This window comes from Natator depressus, chromosome 4, assembly GCF_965152275.1.
Source record: "Natator depressus isolate rNatDep1 chromosome 4, rNatDep2.hap1, whole genome shotgun sequence".
NCBI lineage: Eukaryota > Metazoa > Chordata > Testudines > Cheloniidae > Natator > Natator depressus.
This window is the reverse complement of record NC_134237.1, coordinates 31620152-31646361: the sequence shown is the minus strand read 5'-3', so window position 1 is coordinate 31646361 and position 26210 is coordinate 31620152. Positions and strand designations below refer to the sequence as shown.

At 39.9% G+C, this 26210-nt stretch overlaps 1 protein-coding gene across 1 annotated transcript in view; it reads left to right on the top strand.

The window, feature by feature from the left end:
- Nucleotides 1-2185: 2185 nt before the first annotated feature.
- The window catches only part of DKK2 (dickkopf Wnt signaling pathway inhibitor 2), an 86148-nt gene continuing 62123 nt past the window's right edge, over nucleotides 2186-26210 (top strand). Inside the window, exon 1 of the mRNA XM_074949991.1 lies at nucleotides 2186-2217. The gene's annotated coding sequence lies outside the window, so the exon portion shown is untranslated. The remainder of the gene's footprint in view (nucleotides 2218-26210) is intronic.

Sequence of the window (26210 nt, the reverse complement as noted above, 5' to 3'; positions counted from 1 at the left end):
GTATGATCACATTTTCTTACTGGTAATTTTGAGCTTCTTAAATATTATGGTCCAGCTAATCATATCAATTATATGCCACTGCAAAACCCAAAGGTTTCCATTTTTGCCAAAGGAAAATTCAAGTTGTGATTTGTAATCATGACCCTTTATGACTGGCAAAATAGGAAAAACAGATTTTTTGACTGCCTGAGTTGCAGAGGTATTGACCATTGACCTCAGTGGGAGCTGAGGTACCAGTGCCTTTGAAAATCAGGTTATTTTAAAATTTGTATCTCTTATTTTGCTGACTGTGGCAATACCTGAATTTAGTTGGGTGAATGCTATGGGATGAAAGGTCCTATAAAAGTTTGATTATTATTATTTTGTTTATTATGACTGTCACACAACTGGACAATTTAGCAGTTACCTTAATTCTTGCGCTTTCCTTCCCAGGACCCTCTTGTGCTCCCATTCCTTCTTTGTGTATCCTTCTCTACTCCCAGGGTAAACTCACATGCGTATGCACAAATACGCACACATACAAACACATATGCATGCTCTCTCTTTCTATCTAGCTTTATTAACACTTACCATGTTCTGACATTTCTATTTATAAGAATCAATCTCTGTGTCATGCCCAGTAGTTTATAGTCTCCATTAATTCTAGCTCTTGGTGCTTGTCCTTTGCTTTTTTCTTTAGTGTACAGACACTGTAGTAAATTAATACTCTTCCTATTCTTTGTCTTTTGTTTCAGATGTGGCTCTGTGCTATACCTTATTTTGTATGTTGGAAACATGCATTAGTTTTGAGTGAAGTGAAAGCTCCCTTTTCCCTTCTTTCCTACTTAAACAAGCCATTTCAGTTTTAGATAATGACAGGTTTCAGAGTAGCGGCCATGTTAGTCTGTATCCGCAAAAAGCTGTAGCTCGTGAAAGCTTGTGCTCAAATAAATTTGTTAGTCTCTAAGGTGCCACAAGTACTCCTTTTCTTTTTCCAGTTTTAGAATAATTCTAGATCCTTCTGCTTCGGTGGAGTCTGTCTCTGAGATGAAGACGTATCTGTACATACAAGAAGAAATAACTAGGGTGCCTTAGTAGTTATGTCATTTTCACTGTCAGTAAATATTTACTTTTTAATGTAGATAAATAATACAGCAGGAGAGATGGCTTTTCAATATATGTAAACATGTAACAGTGTAGATGGCATCACTCATGACTAGATGCAGGCACATTTGTCTTTGTCAGAGGGCTTCTACTAGAACCCATCTTAAATACTGTGGGACCCTCTTAAAATGAATTTTAATGGAGTTCCCATTAGCAATATCATTGTGGCCCCACTTCAGCCAGGCACTTAAATGCATGCTTAATTTTAAATAATGGGGTTACCCATGTGCTTACTGATGTCAATGGGACTGCTTGCGTGCTTAAAGATAAGCATATGCTTAAATGCCTTGCTGAACTTGGGCCTAAATCTGGGGATTTGTTGCAGTATAACTCTGAAGAGGAATGGTTTTTACACTTCATTTTAAAACATGAGAAAAACATAACAGATTCATGAGCCCATATGTAGTATTTGGTTTGCTGGAGTCTGTCCCCAGACTTTCCTGAGCGGCAGTGGCACATTTTCCAGTAATAATACATCAGCTGAAGCCTTTACTAAAACCTTTCCTCAGGTAAAATCCCTTTGACATCAATGGGATTTTTTCATTAAAAAGGAATTTTCAGGATGTGGCCTTATGACAGTATTTGTGAACCAGTGGTCCCTTTATTCCAAACTTGAATGCTGCTTAATTTCATAATTTTCATCCCCCTCCGAGAATAATGGGTACTAGAAACTTTATATACTGTTATAATATAATTTACCCAAAATTTTGGACGGTCACAAACCTTGTGAAGCCAATTCAGTATCCCATCTTTCGCAACATGACTTTGATGCTATTACTCTCATGTTATTACCTTTCAGCATAACTCAAGCTCCTTAATGCGCCCACCCCTTTTTGGAACACACCTCAACTCCTCAGACCTGTGGGTCCCTCCATCCCACCTACCTTTGAAGAGCTGCTTTGAAATACATTTTCTGCATTCTGGCCTGTTCTGGGGCTTCCAAGCTGAGATGTCTCCCCCGACTACACTACTACATACAAAATTTGAAATTTGAAAATTGTAGTTCCCAAGAACCCAGGAGAAGGCAGCCAGATTGTGAAATGGATCCTCAAGTATAGAAGCTACAAGCTTTAGGTAGGCCTGGTCAAAATTTTTCCATCTAAAACTGTTTGATAGAAAATTGGGTTTTCGGCTGAATGATAGATGGCATGTTAGAGGGATTGTCTGATGGAGAAGCAACCCACAGTGTAGCTGAGAAGAACTTTTTGTTCTCTGGGGAAGGAGGCTTGGGGCTGGGTTGTTGTGGCAAGAAACTCTCAGCATGTTGAGAAGTCACATGATAGGAAGCTGGCACATAGACAAGTTCTCCTTGACCAAACTGGCCCTTAGGAAGGTTTGATTTGGAGAAAGAAATGAGGTTTGAGCTGGCTACTGTATGATAATAGGTTGGCTATCCTTAGAATTCTTTCCCCTTCTCCTGCCATGGGAGAGGGGTTGGTGAGGGGGGAGAGACAAAGGCAGCATTTTCCTTTTAAGTTTGAAATTATAAAAAGCTTTTGAATGAGGAATTTTAAGCTGTTGGCTTCCCCCACGTTAGTGGTACAGGAGACATAACTGTAAGTGACTGCTGGCCAGCTGAATGCTGTTTGTTTGTTTTTACAGCACTGGAAGCTCTTTGAAAACTCTAGGAGTAGGGATGTTTCTGAAGTTTTATTTCATTGTTTAGCTATCTATCTGTCATCCAGAAGTGCAGTGTTTACTTAAACATTACAAGTTCAGTGTTGTAAATTAACAAGTCCTGTTGTAAATTAGAAGTCTTGGCTTTAAACTGTTGGACTATTAATATTATAATTGAAAACAGCTCAACAAATGTTTAGCTTTTGAGAACTAACTTTACAGAAATACCTATGCTTTATAAAAGAAATATGTTCCAAAGGAAGTTTTCAAAGTGTGTAAAACCATATATATTTATTTATATATAGTCCCTCTAGCCAAGTATGCTGTCTTCCAACAGTGGCCAGTGCAAGATGCTTCAGAGGGAATGAACAGAACAGAGCAATTTATTTAGGGATCCATCCCTGCTGTCCAGTGCCAGCTACTTTAGTGATCAGAGAAATTTGCCACGTAAAGGTTTGGGATATCCAGAAAATCAAGGCTTTGATGTCAGTCATCCTCTTGAGCTTCTGTCTATGCTGCTCAAACATAGGGTTTTGTTAATACTATTAAATGTTTACATGTTTCCAAGAATTAGACTGCAATTTACAGAGTATAGTTAAAACATATTCTCTGCTCCAAGGAGATTATGAGGAAGGCAGATCAATTGTGTGCTAGTCCTCAAGAGCTGGGCAGGGATTTAATGGTCACTCTGACAGTCACAGTTCAGGTCACATTTCTCCCTTGTTCCAGGAGAGAAGAACCCAATCTAAATAAGACAAGGCAAACTCATGGAATGCCAATTCAGGAACAACAGGTCTTGGGTTAACCAGTACAGAGAAGAAGGGAGGAGGGACTTTCTGAAAAGGTTTTTTAAAAGCAGGGACTTGAAGGAGGAGAGGGCGCTTGGCAGATCAAACAGTGAGACTGTTCCAGGCATTATAGTAGAGGGCACTTGAAGAGAGGAGACAAAAAAAAGACTAAGGTAAGAAGATTGGGAAATGCTTAGGAAGTGGGAGAGGAATAATGGGAAATGAGTAGGAATTTAGACGTAAATGAGCTTATGCATTGGTGGTGCGGATGAGCAGTTTTATGCATAACCAATAGAGGGATTTATGGAGGGTGGTAATAAAGTATGGAGCAATGAGAATATGGAGCAATGAGAGTGAAAATGATAGTAGCAGTAGCAGGACACACAGGAGTTTCACCACGTGGACACCTCTGCTTCAGTACAGACGGAGTAGCAGCTGTTAAGAACTGAGACTTCAGGCAGGCAGTTATCGGGGGATGCAATGAGTCCATCATACATGACGAATAATACCTCAAAACAGGTACCTCCTCCATCCTGTTGCGCAGGTCACTTAAACAAGCAGCATCACTGCTAGGTAGGTCTTGTTAGGGAGAAGGGACTCCTCTAGGTATATGTCTGATGGAGTTGATACGGGGTGGTGGAACAGTGTTGGGCCAAGAAGGCCGTACCCCTCAGCAGCTGCCAGGCATGCTCTCTATGGAGGGCCTGCTTAAAAGGAGCTCTGGCAGTCTTGTGGGAGGAGCATGGAGGAGAGAGTGGCTGCAAGAAGGCAGGCAGCGCAAGAAGGCAGGCAGCGCAGTCTACAGAGGAAGTACTGGGACTGTAAGTAAGGCTTGGCTGGTATCCCCCCTTGCACCTGACTAAGGGAGTTTGGGAAAATGGACATGGAGGATGAGTAGGTAAGCATTCTCCACCCCAGCTGAAGCCCCGAACTACTGAGACTGTGTAAGCAGAAGGCTCAGGCCACTCCCCAAACTGAAGGGAAACAGGGAAGATAGGAAGTGGCTCAGGAGAGGCTGATCTGGAATGGCAGCCACAAGGGACTGAGCTACCCCGTTGCCTCTCGCTTCTTGGGCTGTGGGCTGAAAGTCAGAGGACAGGGGGGGCCTGGATCTCCATATCCTTCCCCTTTTCCCCCAACCTACTGAGAGATTCTAGAGGACTCCACGGGGGCAATGAACGATGGACTGGCTGCCAGGGCTCCGAACTGCCCAGAAGAGTGGTGTCCAAGCCCGGAGACACTATTTGGCTGTGGCCTGACCACGAGGCATGCTGGCCCCGGAGAAAGCCTGCAACAGGTGGGTTTTATGTTTTATCCTTTCCTCCTGAAGAAATGAGTTCCATATCCATGGCCGCATGTGCTCTGTGGCAAGCTGGAGGTAAGTTCTGGGGCAAGAGTCCGAGCTTCCAGTATTGCCAACTGGAACATCTGCAACATCAAAAATCATGAGATAGACAAAAAAAATTGTTTTAAAATCCCATTACTTTTTGGTTAGTTTTTTGATATTTGAACTCTCAGGGGGAATTGACTCTTTTTTGGGGGTGGGGGGAGGATGTATTTCAAGAAACTCAACCAGAAATGTATAAAACATACACATAGGGTGTGAGGGGGATCACCTCTTTTTTACTTTTCACTGATGGGAAGGACACTTTCCCAGCACCTCCCAGTGTCTAACACCTCTCTTCTGGCTGTATCTCAGTCACTGTCCCTACCTTCCATGCCTGAGACCTGGGTAGTTGCTGTCAGTCTCAGAGCAGGAAGCGGCTTTTGATATAGGTCAGGCCAAATCCACTGATGGTTTTGAAGGTCAGGATCAGGACTTGGACACAATTGGCACAGATATAGCCTAACTATAGCAGGAAAAAATGGTTCTCACTAAACATTGTTGGCAAATGCTGATTTTTTTTTAATGGTGAATATTTGCACATTGGAAATTCTGATTCATGACTATAAATAAATAACAATAACTACAAATAACAAATTTTTCAATTTGGTTTGGTGCAAAGCAATATTTTTGAACTTTTTGGTGAAATGCAAAAGTAAAAAAAAATTCATTTTAGATCAAATGTAACATTTAGTTCAATCCAAAATGAAACATTTCATTTTGACTTTGAAATTTTAAAAAGTTATTTATTTATTTTAATAAAATCAAGGGAAATTCCCAAGTGAAACATGTTTCAACTTTTCATTTTTCAAAAGATCTGAGCATTTCTGATTTTTTTTTCCCAACTGAAACAATTTGTCAAAATTGACCCAAATTCACGACCTGTTTCAGTTAAGCCAAATCTTCCATTTTCAGTGAAAAAAGTATTCACACACAAATTTTTTCCTGGTTCTACGTAGGACCTCAAAGTGATACAGAATTTTTATATTGTTCCCAAGCAAGCTACTTTTACATCATTTCTGACTTTCTTGTTTTTCTTTGTGTCGTGCTTGGGCCTTAGGAGACTGAGAAATTCAGTTTTGAAAAGCTGTTCATTGTACTGTGGTTTGATATATTATGCAGCATTTATGTGACCTCTTACATTAATAGATCTGCTGGTGACTTTATTCCACTGCCAAGGACGCTTTTAACTTCTTGGATGCTAGTGTTTACACCACGGTTGACCTTTTTAGACCACCATAAACATTTTCATTGCCTTAATTCTGGTTAGGAAAAGGGAGATAGCATGTTATGGAATAGATTAAAGGGCAAGAGTATGAATTTTGCTCTACCTGAGTCTAAACTTTAATTAGGTAGAAAGATTACGACCATTATAAAGCTGTTACACTGTTCTTGGTATTTTAAGGGTTTATTTTAATTGCTTTTGACTTTTCTGAGCCAGTGTTGTAAGTAGCCCTCTTGCTAAAATGTGATGTCATTGCAGTAAGGGACACTAGTAATCGAGTGAGTCTGCTTTTAATGTTTTAATAGTGAGAAAAAAACATTTAAATATTATACATGTTGATTGTTAAATCCTTACTAAAGCAGGTTGGAAAACTGTTTGCAATGCTGGCTCCACAAACTTAGATTTCCTTATTCTCATACTAGGCTAACAAACACTACAGAATGAATTTTTAAAAAGTGTTTCTTACTGTGTGGGCTGCTTTGCTGATCAAAATGGGTTTTATTTTCCTATACTCAGTTACTGAAATATATGCACTGTTGATATATATGCCCAGATTGATTGTACTTGGGGCCTGATCTAGAAAAACGCTGTATGTGCTTATCTGTGGTCAATGGGATTACTTGTGTGCTTTAATTTGAGCCTGTGCTTAAATGCTTTACTGGATCAGGGTTTTAGAGCCTGAATTTCAGAAGTACTGAGCACTCACCACACTAATTGAAGTCAATGGGAATGGTGGTTGCTGATCACCTAGAGTTTCATCCTGCAAGGTGTGCCTTTTGGGAGGCGCTAAGCATCAAAACATCACAACACTCTCAGACTTGCTTTCGGGCCCTGATCCTGGAAAGCACATGGGTTTTGATTCAGCATGTGCTTTGCTGAATCAGCGCCATAAATCAAGTAATAGCATTCTGTGCACTGACACTTCATTTTTCTTAACCACTTACAAGCTCAAAGCTGTAACACATTGAATGCCCTGGCAGCGACTGTCACCCTCATCTCTCAATGACTCCAAGGATCTGCTCCTGGAATAGGTAGTACCTGTCTCACTAGGAATCACTAGGATACCGTTTTCCAGTGTTATTGGTGGCTGAGCTCGTGACAGTACTTACACCTTACAGTGTGTGAGTGTAGCACTTTAAATTGATCTGCAGGCTCCCCACCCACCCTCACCTTGTGTGCATCTTTCTGATTTGACTTTTCTGTCTTATATCAGGCTCATGTAGATCTTGAAATTTAAGTGAGACACATTACAGACACCCTCTGTTATTGTACGTTGCAATAATATAGGTGGGCGCTTGATTTATAGTTCTGGTGCACCTCTACTCTACTGTTTTGAGCTGTTGGTTTACTAGTATATGTACTTTTATCTAAGGGTTAGAAGGTTCATGTATATTTTGTTCATGAAAAACAATCTAGTTTCTAACCTAATACTAGGTATTGACATTGACCATTTCAGCTCTTTGAAATTGCCCAGCTTTGTTTATAGCTGAGGAACAGCCTATGTATGGGTGGAGGATCTTACATTTCTGAATGCTTATATTAACCATTGGCTCCAAATCAGGAAACGTGAACAACATTTTCTAAATCGGATCAACTGCAGACACATAAGTTCATGTCACTTACACGAACATTCTTCCATTTAAACTTAGTTCTCCCTCTTGTGAGTCAGGATCTATAATATATCATAACCCTCTAGCATTTGTATATTTATGATATTAAAGAGATTTGGGACTGCTTAGGGTACAGATGGTCTCAGACCAGGTCAGGAGATCCCAGCCTGTCCAACCCATGAACAATGAGGGCATTCAAATCACGAGATGAACTTTGTGATTGGGATCATTTTATAGTAGGCTGAACTAGATCATCCCTGCTATTTTGGATAACTCAGGCCCATCTCTAGTTTAAAGAACTATGGAAAACTTTATAAATTCTTCTCTGTAGAGTCAGTTCTCCTTAGATATCTTACTACTTGTACTTTCTGGATCTCTCTGCATTTATTACTAGAAATGTCTTCATGGAAACAGGATCTTTGTATCTTCAGGTGAGGACTAAACAGAAGGAAAAGAACTTTGAAGTCATAACCCTCTCTACAGCAGCTAGTAGTGATTTCACAAAAAGTTATACGGCTTCATGTGAGGAAAAAGCCAGTGAAAGCAACAAACTTTTAAACCAAACAAAAAAATGTAGAGCCCAGATAGTGCTTGGGTGTAATGTGTGTGGATGTGCCAGGGGAGCAAGGACACAAGTCCTTCTGCCACCCATCCATCCCATGAAGAGCAGCTGGGCACAGCTGAAGTCACTTTTTGTGCTCTCAGAGTATAAGACGCCCCAAAGGAGACTGAGAGAGGCAGAGTCAAGGCAGAACTAGCCAGAGGTACAGATGTGAATGCTGCATTCTCCCAAAGGGATAATGTAGTGGGTGCGCTTCCTCTGTAAGCCAGAGACAAAGCCCCCTTGGGTGGCATGGCTCTGCACTGCCCTCCATGTGGGCCAGTCGCTAACATTCACAACAGAAACTATAACATACAGTCAAATGCCTTTTTAATTTTTCAAATTGTCCAGAAGGTGTTGGCTGCTCTTTTAGCTCAAACAATCTTGACAGGTCAGTAATGAGAGACAAAGGACAAATTCCTTTAAAAAAAATCCAGATAATTTAATAAAATAAAGAAGCAGAAACATCAGAGCAAGCTGTATACATTGCACAAAGCATCAGGAGTTTCTGGTCTCTTTTCAGAATTTTGACACATGTTATATTGTGCGGTTACAGCTATTAAGAAAATACAGTGCAGAGATATTTCCAAGCAGTCCTCTTGCCATTTAAGACAATCATTTATGTCTGTTTTGAAGCTGCACATGCAGCATGGGTCTCAGTACAGGTAGGAAGGATGCTTCTGTCTTGTACTAGATTACACTAAGCAATAGTGAGGCTACCTCTGAGGACTAGGCACAGACTAGACATAGGTGCAGTGAGAACTTTGTGTATGTAGTAAACTTTCTATTTCTAATTCAGTATGCCTAAAACTGAGTGAAAAACACATTGACTGATAATAACAATGGAAAAGAACTAGAACTTATTTCAAAAACAAAATGATGGAAACAAACACAGGATCATAGGTAGGGCTGGGAATAGTTCTAGGAAGTCACAGGTGCATAATCAGGCTGTTCTGTGATTATGTATGTTAAGGTAAGAGCTTAATTCAGGTATATTCTTGGAGGCTTGTTGGCTAGAAAGTATGGAAAGGCCTGTAGTTATGTGGTATATTGCTTTAAAGCTGGTAGTATAAAATAATATACATTCTATGACAATCACTTGGACTCCATATCTTGGATGCAATTTTTCCTCATTTGTCACAAACATTTCAATTAACATTTCAAGAAGGCATTTTGTTTTTTCATATGAGACAGTCATATTTTAATTTTTGCTTGGCTGTCAGAAGCTAATTTGAGTCTGATGTATTGTACAGTTTTCTGAGCCAATCAAGAGAAACCAGGATAAGATTTAGACTTTCTGTATCTTTGTTGGTTTCAATAGACTAATAGTGCATTTATTGATTCTTTATATACAGAAATGTAGTGTTTTGTATGAGTTTATCACAAAATACTGAACAAGTGCCATTGATGTTTACTCTGAGTAACAGAGTAACTTTCATAGTCCCAGTGTTTCTCTTCACTCCAGATACTGTTCATCACACTGAACACTCATTCCACTGAATGTATAGGCCAGAACATATGATCATTTAACTTAAACCTGCAAAATAAAGCTTTCCTGGAATTTAAGTGATGCACAGGACTTCTGCTTAACATGCATGAAAGAAAACTGTCTGTTGGAGTAAAGAAAGAAAATGTTTCTTTGTAAATATGCACCTCTTCAATTTTTAGAAATGTGTTTAAAATTCTTCATATGACAAGGTGCAGTTGCTAATTAGTCACTAGAGGGCATTTGACTGTCTTGTAACTAAAGCTGTGGAAGGTCTAGCTAAAGTGAATGCAGCAGAGAAGGCTGACGTAGCTGCATTGTAATCAAGAAATGTTAGAATTACACTGTTTATGATCCTAACTCACTCACTTGGCATACCATACAGTGGAAGGGAGCTTCAGCCCAAACTCATTGGTGAGGCAGAGAGGTATTCTCTGTAATTCATTCTGAATTCATTTTCTCCAGTTCTTCATTGCACATCAGTTTTTCTTAATGTTTTTGAGATCTTTCAAAGCAAAACAGATGCCATACTGATCCCCGTCCCTATGAAAGCTGCCAAAACAAGCAGCCCAGCTATTATGAAATATCAAGCATTTCTATTTGTAACCACTTAATCTTATACACATGTTAAATGAAGTTAGGTTCTTGAACAGTTATTTTAGATTTAGTTATTTTAGATTTCCATTTTCCATAGGCAACATAGCCTAGAGAACTTGTTTATTTTTAATATAACTATTCCACTTCTATAGTGCTTTAAAATATACAGGTATGCTTGTCTAATGCTACTGTCTTCACCTGCTCTGGAAACAAGCAAGAAATTCTCTGCATTTAAAGTATTTTCTCTGCTTTCATTTGCCAAAAGCTTTTGGGATTAAAAAATTTAAATATCAGCATGGATTTCTTTTTCCAGTTTTCTGTATTCTGTACTCTTTTTCTGCATTTTCTCATACTATGCCTGAATGTATCAGTCATTTATAAATATCTAACATCCTAATATAACCTCCAACAAGAGCACTCCGATACTACCATGATTGGTACAGCATAAAAAAGAGAGAATGGAATAGAATCAAAGATTCCAGATTTCGTTGAATTGAAAGTTCTGGGTCAAATGAAGAGGTGATTAATCCAAACTCTCATTGATGTTAATAGGATTTACCCAAGCTTTGGTATTTTATCTTTTTAAATCACCGTCATAATATATGTTGAGGTCAGTCTCAATTACATTCTAGTTCCACCAGTTTCATCTAAAATACTGTGCTGGAAAACACTTGGATGACCTTGCAAGCTTGGATGACCTTGCAAGCTCCAGCTACAATGGAAATTCTTTGTTGCTAGTGTACTTTTGGACTAGGCAGTGTAGAACCCATGCAGAGGGACTCGATGCCTTGGATGATGTCACATCTCTTCTTAGTTTGTAAAGAGGCATGGAGTGAAATGACTGTATGTAAAGTTGTCCATGATGGATGAGTGGCCAGTTAGTCATGGCATTTTTATATTATCCAAGAACCCCCCCCCCCCCCAAAAAAAAGTTTGACAAATACCTAAATAAGTAGGAGCAGAATTTTTTCAAATTCTGATATCAAAGGATAATTCTTTTTTGAGTACTGGATAACATCTTAGGCATAGTTTTTATAAAAGAGCTTATAATGCAAGTGCCTGCTCAACTCATCCATAATAATTATTAAAGCTAACCAAAAGAGTATTGGAAAGGAGATAAAGCCTTATGTTTTAAGGCTTAAGACAAACTCCATTAGGATTTAGGATGAGAGATTCATGGGGACAGAACACCCCAAATCTGCCTAAAAAGGGGTTTCTTGCATCTTTCTCTGAAGCATCTGGTGCTGGCCGCTGCGGGAGGCAGGATACTAGACTAGATGGACCTTGGGTCTGATCCAGTCTGAAATTACTGTGTTCCTATATTGCATTGCTAGATGAGAACTAACTGTGTTAAATTTACAAAGGCAAATGTATAGATTGTAAACCTTTACTAGCTACCTACCTTTAGATTACAGTTGCTCATCTTGAAGATACAAAGCCTGATCTTGCAATCCTTGCCCCTTTAAACTTCCACTAACATCTCAATGGGAGTTTTGAGTACCAAAGGAATATCTGTTTAAATACACAAATCTTTTTACCTGTTTAAAGATTAATATAATAAAGGTTTATAGGTTTTTAAAAGTGTTATCATAGTGGACCTTTATGATAAATGGCCAAATACAAGGGTCTACTCCATTCTACTCCTTCTTGACTTCTCGGTTTCTTCTGATGATCTCAATCACACACTCCTTAAAATATTGTCTTTTCTTGGCTTTTGACTCCATCCTCTCCTGTCTCTCTTCCTACTCCTTTGAATGCTACCTCTGCATCTCTATCAATCATTTCTTTTTCTCCTCTCTCCTATTTAGTTACTGACTCTCTCCTTGAGTCCTTACTTGCCTCCTTCCATTTCTTCCTTTACAATCTAATCTAACGTTTCTACTCCCATGACCCACAAATCTACCTCTCCATTCTTGACCTCCATCCACTATCCATTCTCTCCATACAATCCTCCATCTCAGCTAAACTCTCTGGCATCTCTTCCTGGACGCCTTACTAGAGACTCAAACCTTAGATGCAATGATTGTTGACAACATTATGAAACGCATTGGTGCAGCCAGCAATGGCTTTGGAGAACTTCAGCATTGACACAGTGTTCATTCCAGAAACAGACAGAAAACAAAAATTGATGTTTACCATGCCATTGTTATAACCACGCTCCTCTAAGATGGTGATATGTGGACTACTGACCAATGCCACATAGAATGCTTGGACCAATTCCACCTGTGATGTCTATGGTGGATAATAGGAATTAAATGGCAAGATTTTGTTCCAAACACAGTGGTCCTTGAGTGATGCACCATCACAGGCACTGACACCTTTATAGTGAGAGTGCAGCTGAGATGGTGCAGTCATGTGGTCTGTATGTCTGAGAGTAGCATACCAAAGGTCGTCTCTTTTTATGGAGAATTGAGGGCTGGAATTGCCTTAGGGGCAGTCCAAGAAAACATCATAAACTCAACACCTGGGAGTTCTTAGCCTGTGACAAGATCCAATGGCGGCAGCTCTGCCATCTTGGAGTGAAAGATTTTGAGAACTTGTACATTCTTGTAATCAAGAAGATATGTGAGGTGCAAAGCTAAACCCAGTGCACATTCATCTACAATTGTCTTTACTCATCGCACTTGCAGATGGGGCTGCAAGTCCAAAATTTGTCTTTGGTCTCATCTCAAGACTCACAATAAGTGATTGACTGTAGCTTATCTGTTGAACTCTATGGGTTACTCCATCATCAAACCTTACAAAACTAAAATCCTATTCTTTCCTCTAACACACTTTTTACTCCCCCATTCTCTGCCACTTATGAAAACACCATCTTCTCTCAGGCATGTTAACTAGGATTTACTTTTGATTCCTTCCTCTCTTTTGTTCCACACATCCAAGCTGTGTGTAAATCTTTCCAATTCTCTTTCTCTGTAACATTTCTATGAGCTATCCTTTTTACTTTCTCTATGGGGAGTCAAAACTCTTGTCCAGACACTCATTGCTTCCCATTTTGATTAACATAACCTCTTCCTCTCTGGCATCCTTCACAAGCACATTCCCCTTCTACTCCAGTTGAAACACAGCTGCTAAGGGCATCATCCTTGCTTGCCTCTCTGATCACATCACTGCCCACATTGAATCTTTCCACTTCCCCCTCCCCTCCCAAGTTACACCACATCAAGTTCAAGCTCCTTGTCTGGACCTTCAAAGCCTTTGCTTTGCCCCCCCGTACTTTTCTGCTCATGTGTCTTCTGTGTTTCCCAGACCCCACCTCCTCTGTTCCACCAATGGTGCGAGCCTTATCCATCCATTTGATGGCTTCTCACACAACCTTCTCTGTGCTTTCTTCTGTGCGGCCTCATATACATGAATTTCCTTCCCTGACCTGATATCTGTAGGGCCATTACCTTCTTCTCCTTTAAATCTCTCCTCAAGACTCACCTCTGCCACAATGCCTATAAAAATCAGATAATTAATGAGGGTGAGCCTTAGAGGCAGATGGGGATAGATGATACTTTGTCTGTTTACTATCATTTAAAAAACTGAAAATGAATATCTAAGAAAAATTACTATATATGATTGTATCCCCTCCCCCATCTTTCTTGTGTCATTTGTCTTTTTAAGCTTTGTAAGCTCCTTGGGAAAGAGACTGTGTTTCTATATGTGCCTACCACAAGCGGGGCCCAGTCCTGATTGACACTTGTGGACACCATGGCAATATGAATATTAAATAATCTGATACAGAAGACAAAGATTTTTGTTAGGCCACATCTCAGAAGTGTTTGTAAAATTCATTCACTAAATTAAATCCTTTGAAAAAATTACTTGACAAGTCTTGCTTGTATTGAAAAGGAAAACAGCTGTTTTTAAAGCTGAAACCCTTCAAAACCATATTCTATGGCAAACAATTACATTGAGGGACATGACACCAACCTTCTCCCGAAGTCACTTGATAAACCCAACAAACTGAAATCTGTTCAATCAGGATTAAGCAGACAGACTTCCTTCTACAGAGAAAAAAACAAACTTGGGGTATTGAACTAACAAGATTTTTTTTAGATTGTTTTCTTTATTTAAAAATACATCTGATATTCAAGTTTGGTGGCTTAAGACCACAATAAAAGTCAGGGTGGGCTTCATTAGAAAGTCACATTTCACAGAACATTTGTTATTGATATGTTGGAAAAGTGTCAGACTTGTGAGGGGATGGGAGAGGACTTGCATGATCTAGTAATAAGAAACAGTTTAGTGTACTAGATTACTAAAGCATGGTTAATTTTGAAGCCAAAACCCACACATTCTTAACTGTGTTTCTCTGCTTTAGAGCCAGTATCTGCATACACTGCACAGGATTATTCTTTGAAAGCAAACCCAGTGTTTAGCAAATCTGAAATTGAACGAACAGCACAATATATTGTTTTAAGTGGTAATATAGCAGAAACATAGAATCATAGATTAGGGTTGGAAGAGACCTCGGAAGATCTAGTCCAAAACAGGTTATATGTATTCTTGCTTTAAAGCTCTGCGTTACTTGGATGTTTAATTTGTCTTCGGAAGTTCAAGGTCTCTCAAACTGACAGGAGTTATATTAAAGATCCTTTGGAGCTCTGACAATGACCAATGTACTGTGTTTTCTCCCAGTTTACATTCTTCCCAGAGATCTGCTGTTGAGAGTGAAGTTTTGATAATCTCAAGAACATCCTGAAAGGACAAGTTAATTTCTATGAACTCCATACAGTTGAACTCAAACTGCTGTACAACATTCCAAGTTATTCTTGCCTTCCAGAAACATTCATCTTCTTCCTATATATTAAAAAGAACAGTAGTACAATACATAAAATTGGGTGGGTCAGAGAGGGTGCTATCCAGAGGTAATTGTAATTGGGGTTGAGTAGTTATTCCTATTTATTCCCAGTACAGAATACAGTAATATACTTTTGTTCTGCTCTGTCTAAATGGGCTGTCGCATTCTGTACCAGATGAAGCTTTTGGATGGCTTTCAAAGTTAGCTATGAATGGATCAGATTGCAGAAGTTAAGCCTTGAGATGTCAAAGATATGAGTTACCATAGTATAGTACTTCATAACTGAGAGGCGTTAGGAAGGAATAGTAGTTGCATAACACTACTTTCTGTGACGTCTCTAAAAGGAATGGGAGAAAACACTTTTAAGGCAAGGCTTTCCAAGCCACTACTGTCAAGTAAGTAACAGCTCATGTTCCAGGGCACTGAAGGTTGCACGTAGATGTAGCAATATCAGCCTAGATGACTGATCTCTATGCATTGTCCTGAGTACGTCAGCAACCACCAAGATAATGCATCTTCCATGTCATAGCCTGATTGAAATCTGAGTGACTGGAACATAAAAATTTGAGGATACCAGATGTTGTAATTAACTAGCCACCAATTTCTCAGTGATCATCCCCAAAATGGTAAGGTTAATAACTGAGTAGCAATGTAATGAATTTGTTAAAGTCAAGCATTTTCTACAGCCTGTTATATAGGAAGTCAGCCCAGATGATCACATATGTCCTCTGGTCTTGGAATTTATGAAAAAAGACAGTCATTACTTTTTTTTCCCCCCTGAGGGTCTTGGCCTTCCCTCAGTGAGACACTTTTTATTTCCCTTAATAATGAATGCAGACAATATTGAATGGCTTTAACTACAAGAAGCTGAGCTCTACCTCTTCGATACCTGCATAGAAATCTCCCTGTGCATATAGAATCTTTTGACTGTGAAATTGGGCAAAAGGAGGAAGGTGCATTTGTTCTTTTCTGTGGTAGTGTTGCCTCCATTGGTCCAGTGAGATTTTTTTCTAAATCTCACCAATCTCCTCTTTTTTTCTTTTTTCATTTTTACACTCAGCTCTGGAACCTTATGGTAGATGGTCCACCACTCTCAAGAGTTTACTGGTTAGATGCAATAGCAGAAGAAAATGAACCTCTCTTAGTCTTCACTACAGCCACAAATAGCTTCACAAAAAACTCCATGCAGGGAAGTCAATTCAAATCTTCAGCAGTCCACCACCATGAACACTCTCCTTTCCTTTCCTTTCCTTTCCTCTCAATAGTTGATAGTCGTCTGTAAACTGGGGTATGGTCATCTGTAAGGGGATGGTGAAAAGGAAAGGGTTCTGGAACAGCCTTCCAAGGGAAGCAGTGGGGGCAAAAGACCTATCTGGCTTCAAGATTAAACTCGATAAGTTTATGGAGGAGATGGTATGATGGGATAACATGATTTTGGCAATTAATTGATCTTTAACTATTCATGGTAAATAGGCCCAATGGCCTGTGATAGGATGTTAGATGGGGCGGGATCTGAGTTACTACAGAGAATTCTTTCCTGGGTATCTGGCTGGTGAATCTTGCCCACATGCTCAGGGTTCAGTTGATCACCATATTTGGGGTCGGGAAGGAATTTTCCTCCAGGGCAGATTGGAAGAGGTCCGGGGGTTTTTCGCCTTCCTCTGCAGCATGGGGCACGGGTCACTTGCTGCAGGATTCTCTGCACCTTGAAGTCTTTAAACCATGATTTGAGGACTTCAATAGCTCAGACATAGGTGAGAGTGGATGGGTGAGATTCTGTGGCCTGCATTGTGCAGGAAGTCAGACTAGATGTTCATAACGGTCACTTCTGACCTTAATATCTAGGAGTCTATGAATCTAGGGGAAAGGGCATATACGATTTGATGAATAGGTTCTGTAAAAAGAAGACAAATACTGGTAAGCAAATATTAGAGCAGTAAACATCCTTTTTATTTCCTTTAGGGCCAATGTAGAAAAACTAAGTCTTTTTCAGGTAAAGCAATACAGTTAAAATGGAATGATACACATTTGTGATACTTAAGGATGATACATGTGTATAGGACTCTGACAGGCTAGACTGGGCTCTGAGGCCCCCTGCTAGGGGCCTTGTGGCCCTGCCACACCCTGCTTCAGAAAAGGGCAGTAGAGAGGTCCTCCAAGCTGCCTAAAGTGGCTGTGTGGGAAGCAACCAATCAGGGCTCAGCAGGCTAGTATAAGAAGAACTGTAGGGCCAGAGTGAAATCAGTTCCCTGCTAGAGCTGGAGGAGAGTGGATGGTGCTGTGGGCTGGCTGCTAGGACTCAACTGGACAAGGCCCTGAGGTAAGGGTGAAGAATGTGTTAGAGCCACGGGGAAGTGGCCCAGGGAATTGTAGCAGCAACACAGTTTATTTAAAGGGATATGGCAGACAGCTATATCCATAGGGTCCCTGGGCTGGGACCAAGAGTAAAGGATGGGCCTGGATGCCCCCTCTCTGCCACTAGGAAAGTGACTGGGCCTTGGATGCATCCCAGAAAGGGGACTGAACTCTTTTAATGGCCCAGCTGAAGAGCTGTGACCAGAAAGGCTCAGAGGGAAATGGTCTCCAGGGAGGGAGCACTGGGGAATATGCCCCATGCTAGGACTACTTGAAGAGCAGGGACAATTTGAGAAGGCCCAGAAGGGGCTGAGACAGTTCAAATCAGGGTACTGTGATAGGCCCTTCTGGACTGATAGAGGAGTGAGCCCAAAGATAGGGCTGTAGATCAAGAGACATTATTGAGATAGGCCCAGGTGGACTTGTATCCTGAAGGGGTTTGCTTTGTTTGTATTTCACATACAGACTGTGTGTGACTCGGCCGGCCGAGTCAGCAAAGACCCTCCACAAACAGGTAGAGAGAGAGTCTGCAGGCCCACACTCTTAGCCAGGGGGCACTCACAAGATGTGAGTGCAACCCCATTACAAAGACTTTTGATGTAATTTACAAGGAATTGCAAAATTAACATCAAACATCATTTATCTACAATAGGAAACGGATCACACTCAATCTTTTTTCTTTCTTTGCAATATTTCAGTATCAGTGACCCTTTATCCTCAATCTGCAAGAAATTCTTTGAGTTAATGGCAGAAGAAACATGAAAGACCATTCTAATGGTATATCACCAACAACTTATTTACATATAGTTGGGGTGAAAGTAATATAAAATTCTTACTGGTACGAGGGCCCAGAGCAGGCCCCTGGAAGGGGTGGGGCCTCGAGTGGAAGTGGCGGGGCTGGGGGTCAGCGTCCCCCAGCCAGCCTATTCGCGCTGTCTGGTCCGCACTGACCGTGGCTCCAGCTTCAATTTTAAAAGGGCCTGGGGCTGCTGCCACAGTAGCAGTGGCCTGGAGCCCCAGGCCCTTTTAAATCGCCGGCCCTGGGGGCAGCTGCCCCTTTTATGTCCCCTCCTCCCCCCCCAAGTCGGCGGCCCTGCTGGTAGGAACCCTACCAGCAGGGCTGCCAACTTGTGGGGAGGCGGGGGCAAAAGGGGCAGCAAGGTTATCGGCTGTGTATGGGCCAGTACTGGTTTCTTACCGGTACACTGTACCAGCCCACTTTCACCCCTGCATATAGTCAATAAAACATTGGGTGGATTCTATGGTTCAGGTGTGTGTGTATGTCTATGTTAAAAAATGAAAGTGCTAAATGCTCTTCATATATTGGCGGCCAAGGCTCAGTTCGAATAGTGAGCTATCAACATTTTGGAAACAAACAACCACAACCACCAAGGGTAATACTTGGTATCTAAAAGGGATCAGATCTGGCTTGTGAAAATGTTCAGAGTTTTGTCTGGGTTTTTTTAACTGTAAAGCCTAATAGATAATTAAATACCCCTCCCCAATTCTTATTACAATATTTTTTCTTTTTTTCCTGTGCTGTTTTTATCTTATTTCTTGATGCATATTTGTTCATCAAAATCCTTAATTTTTGCTCCCCAGATTTCCTTTCTCCATTCTTGGGGCTTTATAATTGTGTAGGCAGGTAACAAAGCTCTAATGCCTTGCTAGTGCCATATACTTCTGTGATGCTTCAAAGTCAACCAGGGTTGAAATGAATTGGGCAGTCTGAGTGATTTGAGTGCCTACCTTTTTGGGATACAAGTTAATTTTTTGGACTTTGAACTAAAGTTCCAAAACTTCAGGGAAGCCAAAGAAGATCTAGCAGGAGCTGAAAGAATCAGTCTTTAAAACTAATTTCAATGTTTTCATTAATACATTATTTTGCTTTAAAAAAAATTAGAAAATCAAAGTCAAAAATCAAAGTCTCCATAGCCATCTAAACAAAAGTTAACATTTCTTTTAGATTAAACGTGTAAATATAGTTGCAGTTTCTCCTAGGACTAAAAAGCATGGGTCAAATGATGGAAATAAAGGGAAAAACATGTAAATCTGTTTGTTCTGCATTTCTTGGCAGCTGTAATGTTTCAATATTCTGGTACTTGTTAGGCAGAAGCATGGAGCTGCCCATGGTGATATTAGTGAAAAAGGCAAGGGACCAAATGCACCCTGTTGTAATTCCACTGATTTCAGTGGAGTTATCCAGGGATGAATTTGGAAGAGCTCTTCCATCAAGTGACCCTAGGAGAGAAGGAAACTGGGCAGGGGAAGAGGGGGGAGGGCGGCAGAGAGGAGAGAAGGGACTGGATAAACAAATCAGATGAGATATAGCAATTGCACCCTCCCCCACCTCTTCGACTAGCCAGGCATTAGCTGACCCTGTTTGAAAGGCAAGCTCTTCTCCTTATTGTCCCTCCCATCCACAGCCACAGGGTGATACAGACGGAAGAAAGTAGCTGTGGAAATAGTGGGGAATGGAGCAGCAATAGCTCATTGTGTTGGTATCCTGTATTTGGACCCTCTGCCTAGAAGATAAAAACAAACAATCTAAAGTAAGACCAAAGTTGGAATTTTTGGACCCCCTTTTACTTGCTTCATCTGGACACTGCAGATAAATCCATTAAAAATATATATAGTTTGACATTACTGTCTGGTGCCCTCTTGTAACTGCCCATCTAGCTGACTTTCAAGCAAGGATGAAAGAAGTTTTTGGGTTGAATGAGAACCAGCTTGAACCTTCTCCACAATCTTGAACCAAACCCAAACTGAGCCATTGTTCATACTTCTATTTTTCTTGGTTTCATTATGAACAATTATGTTTCTTTTCCCTCATTCACATCAAACAAGTTCCTCCACAGTGACCCAATCTACACCTATATGGGTCTCACAAGGCAGTCTAACAAATTATAAATAACAAGTAGTTTTAGCAAATCTAGTATAGAGATTAAATATCTGCATGGGATGGATGGATTAAACCTATTTTATCTATTTAATGAGCTCATGACTGTAGTATCTACTCACCAAGGAATTTTCACACTTGCTTTTGATTTCATTAAAATATATTTAATGTGAAAACATGTTAACACATTTTAGATAGTTACGCTCACTACAATATCAATTTAATCCTATCTTTAAAGAAAAATAGGAAACAGAATTGAGCATGATCATGCAGAAAGACTAGAGAACTGCGTAGCAAAAAAGACACTGCTAGATCTCTATAGCTTAGATGTTTCCAGATTACACACTCTTTAGATATAATGTACTACGTCCAAAAATTGCTGCAATTTATTTCAAAGCCTTGTCAGAGTTTTGAATGATGGGCTTTTAACCTAGTATTTTTCATTCGTTTTATATTTCTTAGTTTCAGCTTGGAGAGGATGGGGAAGAGCCAAAAATCCTAAGGATGACATTATCTCTCTACCTCCCCCGAAGTCCCTCCTTAAGTCCTAAGAACCAAAAATAGGACTTAAATGGTGCATAGATAAACCTTGTGCTGGCTTTCTGCACAACAGCAAGTTTATCCCTATAAGAATGGCTGTCCTTACAGTATTGTTGGCCTTCCAAGCACAAGAAATAGTGGAAACATCATAGGAGAACCTATTTTCATAGCCTTATTTTGCAGAACTCAGGATAGTCTGGTTAGGTGTAAATAAGCATTTACACGTTTTTCAGAACCTTTTTGAGATGGCAGCACAACTTTTAAGTCAATTATTCTGATGTGCCCTGGGCAGTCCTACTTTCCTATTTGCTCTGAAATGTTAATCCTGCCTATATTCCCCACCCCTCAGTTCTGGCTTCTGGATTTGTTCTTGAAACTGACTTGACATCTTACTGCATTCAGTAGTTCTGTGAAAATATTGGGGGACTATTTTTTACACTGTTAATTTTTTTCCCCCTATTTTCACATTTTGCATTTGACTCCCAAAATTATATAAAGAAAAATCTTTTGCCCCATCTAGTTTTAGGCAGAAAACATAATGACCTTATGAGTTTACTTGATGTAAAAATGTTCAGATCTGATTCCACATATATCAGAAAAAGTGTGAAAATAACAGTTTTCTTAGTTTGTATTATAGCTAGTTTCCTTCTAACCCCTGTTTTCCACCCCTCATAACTTTCTGAAGTTTTCATCCTTGAGGTCTGAGTTTTATTTAAGGTTATTTTTCTTTGGGAATTTTGAGCGAAAATGGTTTAGCTGCTTGAGTATAAGGGAAGTTGGGGTATCTAGACTTTCCCAACTATAAATAATTATTCAAACTTTTTTTAGCAACTTTGCAACTGGGGATAGACAGTTAAATTTTGGTAAGGAAACAGTCATTGTTGAGAAGTGGCTTTGAGTGTTACAGCAAAATTAAGTTTTGGTTTGACTGTTATGATCTTTGAAAATTGCATGTGGCACATAAATACCGTATTTTGCTGTTAAAGTGCTGCTCAGGCATTCTCTGAGCTCAGAAGAACATCGGTTCAGCCATAGCCCTGCAGAGGGGCTTCTGTAAGGTCAGGGGAGGAGCAGAACATGCCACAGAACCACTGCTTCTTCCCTTCTGCTGTTCCTGGTCCTAGTCTGTTGCCTCTTTCTTCTCTCTCCAATAGAGATAGATGAGAGAATCCACTCTATGGTGATTCCAAGAGACCAAGGATGAATTTCTGACCCCACTGAAGTCAATGGGAGTTTTGCCATTTACTCAGAGCCAGGATTTCATCCCAAGTATTTGGGCTGGGATCCATCAACATGCTTCAGCTGCCACCAGGTCAGCAATGCCAAACAGCTGTAAACATGGCTGACTGGTCAATTTAGCCAGATTTATAGTTTTTTTATTATTATTATTTTCAGGCCAGAAAGTACTACTGTGATGACTAGCCTGACCTCTGTATGGTTACTTTCCATCACTGGTGCAGCATAAAGCAAAAAAAACTGGTCCTTTAATAGTGAGAAATACACATTCTGCATCAAATTCATCCCTGATGTAACTCCATGGCCTTCAGCGGAGTTGTAATTATTTGACTTGTAACAATATTGCCTGATCTTTACATTTAATTACCATAGCATAGTTTTCTTTGCCACACAGTACAATAAACTTTTAGGAAATAGAAACCTTTCTTTTTCTCTGTGACTGGTTAAGTCACTAAATAAAAGTGACTGAATCTTCCTACACCCTTTTATCTGCTGCTTTCCTCTGGTACCTAATGATTACCGTTAGAGTAAATAAGACCTTTCAGTTTTGCATCCCCAACAATGGAATGGAACTAGCTTGTTCTGTACCAAAATCTTTCCTTTTGGTTCCTCATTCTCTCTGATAGGATCTGAGATAAACAGAGTAGTGGAAAGGGTAATCAATGCAACTTGGATTCCACTTTTAATTCAATGAATGGGTGAAAGTGTATTTAAGAATATTTTGGGATAATTTTATTTAAGTTAATTGGGAACCCAATTTTAGTTTCTGAAAGCAATATTTGTCGATACTGATCATTTCTTTTGTGTGTGGGATGGGGTATAGTTAGAAGCATTTCCTTGTGATTAGTCATAGATTCATGGTTAGTGACCAGGAATGATAATACTCCATGACTGGCTTAATTGTCCTGACCTTCCTTTCATGTAAATTGTAAACTTCTACTGACCAAGTTCACCTTTGGCTGATCAAAATGCCAAATCTTAAATAGTTTCCATGTATGAGTAATGCTTGTCCTGGAAAAGATCAGTGATAGCCACAGGGTGGACATTAACACACCCTGTTTCTGGCATATTCCTGGCCAACAATTTTTGCCCCAGGGAAATTGTGATTCCCAACCCTGAAAGGTTAACAGCTATTAACAAATGAGCTATGTAAATCCTGAATTGTGATTGGCCAAGCCCGTCAGGCTACCATGCAGTTAGTTAATACTGCTACACTGTTCTGTACTGTTTTTAATCAAGGAGGTGAACTCATGTAATGACCAACAAGAATAAAACTCAGTACACCCCTGTCTGAATAAGTCAACATTGATTTTTAACCCATTTTATAAATTACTGCATCCTTTGCCTCCATTCCGATGTGGAATGAGGTGCTAGAAATTAGGCAAAACTATCAGAGAACATGACATCTCCTGTTCCCTTTCCAGGAGCTACATTCTGTAGCTAGGGCACTCTTGTGGCAGAGAGGGGAATGGAACTAGGATCTCCCACAACCCGTGTGCATGCTCTGACTACAGGGCTAAAAGTTAAAAGGCATGAGCCGCTGCCACCTCCTCCTCCTTTTACTGCCTTTTGAATAGGCCCTGACCTAATAGGCATATGGTAAGCACACCTATTGGATTAGGCCCTAGAGGCAAGATAGGTGTTACCCCACCTACCTTCACCTAGTTTGAGGATTCCTGATGTAGGGTTGGTCTGGAGTCTCCGGGAGTTAATCTTTAATTCCAAGACTGTCATGTGACTAACTCTCCAGGAATATGTCCAACCAAAATTGGCAACCCTACTCTGAAGGGCAGTCCTGTAATAGGTCTCCAGACACCTATTATGTACAGGCAGAAACATAGGCACTTTTACAGCAACACTTTAGCTGCAGAGTAACGTTAGGTGACTATAGGATTAGGTGACAGCCAAGCGGGGGTTTTGTGAATTGCAGTGGTATCTGGGATTTAGGTGCCTGTGTCCTGTCTCTGGATCTGAGCCCCAGTTCTATAAGCACTGAGGGCCCAATTCAAAGCTTACTGAAGATGGTGGGAGTTTTTCCATTGACTTCAGTGGACTTTGGATCAGACCCTTCATGCTAGTCTGCCATGAGTATTTCCATTGGCGTTAATATAGAAAGTGAAAGTGCGCAGCTATGTTCAAGTATAAAATGCTCCTCGGCAGCAAAGGTACTAAGGCAGCAGGGGCATTTGGAAGTCAGTTTATTTTCCTTCCTTTTAGATATCCAAGTGTTACCTCTCACTTAACACTCTTCAGTGAGCCCAAACAAAACTGGGAACTGCTTAATGACCATGATTGTCTTTTTCAGTAAGAAATTAAACTGCTTAGTTGGCCCTAGTGGGAGTGCTAAGGGAGGCACTGGCTATATCTGGGCTGCGAGAACTGTTGCATGGAGTGGTGGAAATTCAGTGCAGCTGGAGAATCTAAAAAAAAAGCACAAACAATACACCTTTATTTTATATAATGTCTTTCATATAATCTGTATCCCACAATGCTTTACACAGAATTAAAAGCAGATTAGAACAGGTAATTTTGTTTGTTTAAGGGAAATAAAAACCTAGGACCGGAAACTGAACTCAAGCTGGTATAAATCAGGAATAGCTCAATTGAAGTCAATTGAGTTATGGTGTAACTAGTGTAAAATGTGTGAGATTAGAATCTGGCCTGTAATATTTTTCACATATAGGTTGTTACCTTAGCCAGTTAAATGCTCTTTGAGATCCTTTCACTCAAAAAGTTTGCAACATCCTTGAAAGAGCTATTTTCCACTTTTGAACTAATATATATCAGAAAAGACTACATCAGCTGTCAAAATATGGACCAAATTTTAATACCTGTAACTAAGCAAAATGTGTGTTTAAAAACTTTTCCTTTTTGTCATTGAGTGAGTAAAATGATTTCCAGGATTATTTTTTAAATTTTCCTTCCTTCTTTCCAATTTTCCTTCTGCCAGTCTAACTTTTTCAGAACATCCTCATCTCTTAAAGTTTCAGAGTGACAAAAGGAAAAATGAAAAGGAAAGACATGGAAAAAGTGGACAAACAAATTGGCCATAATTAATGCATTCTGTGACACAAAGAGGGAGAAGGAGGGGGGAATTCAAAATTATGAAAAACTAACATTTTAAAATACATTATAGTTGAAAATTCATTTCTTTGAAGTTTGGGGGAAAAAAATCATAAAACTGGAATCTTTTTTTCAAGTTTCTAGGTTTTAAAAAAAGCCCATTTGTTGGTAGGGGAAAAATGTGTTGAGTGAAAAATACACGACCATCTGTAATTAAAGAAAACACCCTGATATATTTCTAGAACAAGTCTAAAGTATTTATTTTTTTATGTGCAACAGTATGTTTAAAAACCTTCATACAACTAAAATGGTTTCCTAGTACCCAGAGAATGAGAGAGGCTCAGTGAAAGTTGCAAACGTTAATGTCCAGAGACAAACTTGAGGGTAAATCCATCAAGGAGATAGCTTCATACTTCTTTAGAAATAAGAGAGCTTTAGTTAATCACATTTCAACTTCTGAAGCTGTCCTCTTCCCGAAGGGGAAAATGGAAGCTTACTTTCCCCTCACTACTGTTTTTTTGTTTTGTTTTAAGGTTTGCTGACTAAATCGAAAAGCAAAACGTGTGTTTCGGATCAGCCCAAAACAAAGTGTGTGTGCTTTCTTGGTGAAACAAAACATTCACGGGACAAGAGAAAAAGTGAGAATGACTCCATAGCCTGATCCATTAGGGAACTCCAAATTTTCTGTGGAAAATAGAAATGGTGAAGAAAATTATTTGAAAATCCAATTTACTGTCAAAAATAGCTTTGGAAAAATTTTGACCAGCCCTATTGTTACCTCTCAGCCTAACTTGCATCTTGCTGGGATTCACTATTTGAGTTTTCAGCTGTTTCTGTGTAGAGCAATATTCTTAGTATTATAGGTGGCACTAGCAGC